Source organism: Amblyomma mixtum, chromosome 2 (assembly GCF_055824585.1).
Source record: "Amblyomma mixtum isolate Tamu chromosome 2, ASM5582458v1, whole genome shotgun sequence".
In the NCBI taxonomy this organism is placed as follows: Eukaryota; Metazoa; Arthropoda; class Arachnida; order Ixodida; family Ixodidae; genus Amblyomma; species Amblyomma mixtum.
In genome coordinates, this window is record NC_143013.1 from 221,422,294 (window position 1) to 221,427,016 (window position 4,723).

The 4,723-nt window shown below is 51.6% G+C and overlaps 1 pseudogene; it reads right to left on the reverse strand.

Moving 5' to 3' along the window:
* Positions 1 to 269: 269 nt before the first annotated feature.
* LOC149362679 (uncharacterized) lies at positions 270 to 2,860 on the reverse strand (annotated as a pseudogene).
* Positions 2,861 to 4,723: the final 1,863 nt, after the last annotated feature.

The window sequence follows — 4,723 nt, forward strand, 5'->3', positions numbered from 1 at the left end:
TATGGAGGTTAAATTCTAGAGGCCCCGGTACTGTGAAATGTCAGTGCACGTTGAAGAACCCCAGGTGGTCGAAATTACCGAAGCCCTTCTCTGCGGCGTCTGTGATAGGCCTGAGTCGCTTTGGGAAGTTAAACCCTTATAAACCAAACCAAACAGGAGAGTATGACGTTAGTGGAGGAATCGGTAACTGGTATGGTGGCGGTGGTGAAAAAATTTAATACTCAAAGAGAGTTTGAGGGCCAGAAAACCCCGCTGCATGGTCGGTATCCTTAGTCCGGGACACCGTACGACGAGGCCCCGTCTCGCGCCCGCTTTACCAGAGCCCTTTGGGACTCCAGTGTGGAGCAGTTGAGGAGGGCAGTCTCCCATGCCTCTCGGGTGGGGTTAGGGAAGGGGGAAGGTGAGGACTCTGAGTACATGCTCACACCATGTGAAAGATATCGCAGATCTCTCCACAGTGCGGTCAGCGCCAATCTGTGTTGAATTTGAAGTTTATTTCCATTTCATTAAGAAATGAGGGACCCGAGACAAAAAGTGAAAGTTAATTCACTTCACGGCGCTCGGGCCCCATTACATGGCAAAACAGCGAGGCGTCGGTAATAACAGTTATACGAGTACCATTACCAGACATCGTAGCTCTTACTACAGGTAGTTCAGTTTTGTGTGTGCGTGTGCGTTAAGGGTAAAGACACTATGTGAAATGATAAACATGATGAGCGAATAACCGCAACTGAGCATAGCGACAAACCCACAATAGGAGGAACACACTGCAGGAAACCAGAAAAAAATTACATTTGCGAGAGAAAGAATGAATGTTTTAATTTCTTATTTCTTATTTGGATCAGTGTTTTGCTATCGCAGGACAGAGAAGAGTTCTTGTCTGCAGGCGCCGCAGAGTTCGCTCCTCCGCCTTACTCAGCCCCTTGGCAGGTGCCGGGTAGAGGCGGTGGCTGTCGCAATAAAGAATTTGGATTTCGCAGAACCGCAGAAGCGGTTTATGAGCTTCTCAGCCAGGAGAGCTAGGATGAGGAGCCCGGTGTGTGAGCGCGCTGGCGGCCGCAGCAGGGGCCTCATTGCCTCGTAGACCCTGGTGGCCAGGAGCCCAGATCACGTTTGTGCGAGTTAGATCGGCGGGAGCGCGTCTTAGAATTTGGGAGCCAATAGGTGATACTTCCCTTGCAAGGTAATGTTCACAGGCAAGGCGAGAGTCTTTGATAACCGTTCTAGATTTTGGATCGGCGGCAGCGAGAGCTATTGCAACTTCCTCCGCTCGTGTTGAATTTGGGGCCCGAAAAGATAGCCCATCAGCATTCATTCTCCGGTGGACTACGGCAGCCGTGTAGAATCCCGCGGGCGACGGCCCTGTGATGTCCACGTAGTAGACACCCTCTTTAGGTCCATATTGCCTTTCAAGCCTGCGAACCAGCGCTTGTCGTCTGCCCTCATGTGAAGCCATGTCCATGTTACGCGGGAGCGGAACGACCCAGAGCATGTGGCGCCACAGCACCGGGATGTTCTCCGTCTCCTCTGGAATGCATGTGTGTTGGATATGTGAGCGGTTTATCAGGGGATGCCCAGGAACCGTCTGCGATAGCCGCGTATATTGGTTCGCGAGGTGGACCTCCCGCAACTCCTGATAGGAGTTTACCACACCCAACGCCTTCAGTTTGACGTTGGAGGTAGCCACGGGGAGGTCCAGTGCTCGCTTTGTTGCCTTCCTGATTATGGCGTCAATGCGCTCGTCTTGTTGTTTGGTGGTGCGAAGGTACGGCAGGGCGTTGAGGATCCGGCTGGTCACGAAGGCATGGGCGAGCCGTAGCGCGTCCCTGCCCCGCAGACCAACCCGCTTGTTGGAAACGCGGTGGATCATGCGCCCTACCTGTCCACCTATGCGCTTGAGTTTCGCTATAGTAGAGTCCGGCCTAAGGTTGTTATTGATGAACAGACCCAGGATCCGGAGCTCTGCCACTTCTCTGATGGGGCCACCCAACAGAGATATGTGTAGAGACGTGTTGTCCTTGTGGTTTGTCCTGACGTGTAGAAGCTCTGATTTGGCGGGAGCACATTGGAGACCACAGTCGGCCGCATATGCATCGACTATGGAGGCGTTCTGCTGAAGGCGGTCCTCCCTCTTCCCAAGGCTCCCCTCGGTAGTCCAGATTGTAATATTGCCTGCGTAGAGCGCGTGCTCTATGCCCACCACCTGAGCCAGTCGGCCGGGCAGGTGCATCATGGCGATGTTGAAAAGGAGCGGTGATAACAGCGCCCCCTGTGGTGTACCTCGTGTACCCATAGAGTACGGGCCGTATTCCTCGTCCTCGATCCGGAGGAGTGCCTGACGCGCAGAGAGGAAGTCTCTGACATAGGCGAAGACCTTCGCCTCGCAGTTAGTGGTGTTCAAGTTAGGCAGTATAGTACGATGTTTAACATTGTCGAACGCTGCCTTAAGATCGAGGGCGAGAATGGCGCTGTCGTTTTGTTGCATGGCTGCGGGTCGTATTATGGCCCTGTGTAGTTGGAGTAGGTTATCCTGTGCAGACATGTGCGGGCGAAACCCGAACATAGTGTCTGCAAAGAGACCCTTATCCTCCATGTATGGTGAGAGGCGATCCCGAACCATCGTCTGCATGAGCTTTCCCAGACACGAGGTCAATGAGATGGGTCTCAAGTTGTCCGTAGTCACGGCTTTACCTGCTTAGGGGATGAACGTTACAAGCGATGTTTTCCATTCGAGACTGAGTGGACACCCATCCCAGATGTGATTTATGTATTGCAGCAAATTGAGGTAGGCAGAGTCCGAGAGGTTCGCCAACAGTTTCACTGTTATGCGATCCCGACCCGGTGCCCCACCTCGGCGCATTTTAGCCAGGGCCGCCTTAAGGTCACACAACGCAAAAGAGTCTGTGGTTACCACTAGAACAACTCGGGAGGTGGTTACCGTCGAACGAGCAGGGTATCGCGAAAGCGGAGGAAGTCCCACCCGGAGGATGTTCAGAGTGGAAGGAGAAGGGTATGGGGAGAGCGCATAAAGGCGCAATCGGTGGCTTGTTGCTACAGAAACCAGTCATTTGGTAGTTAGCCTGAAAGGAGGAGGAGTGTTACCGTGAAGGAATAGAGTAGGGCGAGAGCCGGCAACAAGAGGGTTGTTACCGCGGGAATCGTCCGGGCGGTGGTGAGCGTGGAAGCAGGGAGAGTGGCAAGCTGAGCAGATGATTCCCCAGCCAGAGGAGTGTGACCGCGGAATGAGGAGTGTATGCGGGGGTATATGAAGGCGTGGCCGGTGGGCGGCTGCAGCAGCAGCAGAAATTTAATTACGCAGGGAAGCGGAGGAGGGTTTGTGAGGAAGGAGGATGATATAGGGAGTGCGTAGGAAGAAGTAACCGGTATGTGGTCACCCTGAGAACCGTCCCGAAGGTGGTTACTATAGGAGGAGGGTATGGCGAGAGCATAGGAATGCTTAACCGGAGATTGGTTACCTAGGAAGGAAGAAGCAGTGGCAACAGGGTAAGGCGCAAGCGGAGCGAGTTTGCCACGGCAACCACACTTAGGGCAATTACTATGGAAGGAGGAGGGTTACCGTGAAGTTGAGGGAGGGGTGCGGGTGTGAGGTACGGAGAGAGAGCGTACGAATGCATTTGTGGCTACTGCGGCAACCATCCAGAGGATGGCTACAGCTGAAATTGCAAGGAAGGTATGGCGAGAACGGAGGAATGTAGCACAGTCCATCTGCGGAAGCTGCTGAGAAACGCGCAGCCCGCGGAGAAGGCCGTCAGTGGCGCCGCATGCCCATAGACCAACGGACTGGAAAGGAGAGGTAGTCGAAGTGAGAGTATGTGGCCAAAACTGAGAACAATTTTCTGGAACTATACAGATAAGAAAACGCTCTCACGTTCTCTACCTCAACATGTAAAATATAAATAGGTAACAACTCTCGCTGAATTCCTCCTTGCGCAGTGGTAACCATCCTGTAAATCATTTGTGCAGGTTTAGTTCTCCTGAATATGGTGACCTGACTGAAGCTGACTGCGATGTCTTGCCAGTGCAGTGAGTGCTGTTGTCAACAGCGTACTTGTTTTTCAGGGGAGTATGTGTATTATTTTGTATGTGTTTCGTGTATTAGTGCAATATATGTGAACGCTTTCTTTCGTGCTTGAAGCTCTAAAATACTCTGAACCCCTTGTTTGCCGGAACTGCGGTACGAGCTGAGTTTCTTTATCTTTTGGACTAAAGTTGTCTTGAGTTTTTGTTTTACTTACTAAAAAGGCTAGAAAGCAAAATCAGTCGACTACTAATAAACTGCACGACATATGGCAGTGCTGTTTTCATAAGAGTTCATTTTTACCGCACCAAAACACCAGCTGTAGACCGCGGTCCGGTGTGGCAGGTCCCGATCACATTTTCCTCAACAGCTCCCAACTGTATGAGATGTGTAGTAATGAGAAAATGAGAAAATATGGCAAACTTTACTTACTGCAAAGTAAAACAAGGGAGGTGAAACCTTTTCCCGCGTCCATCGTGTTAACACGCTGCCGAGTTCTTGTCACCACGCAAATAACTCACACGAGCAGTTTTGAGAGGACATATAACTTGAAGCATTGAAGCAAGGAACATAAGTACCATACAGATGGCGGTATGTTTTGTGGAGGCAAAAGAAGAGAAAAAGATGTTAGCAATGACAGCTGGAATGTTCAAATGCGGCAGTCCTGCCGACTTACAGAACGAT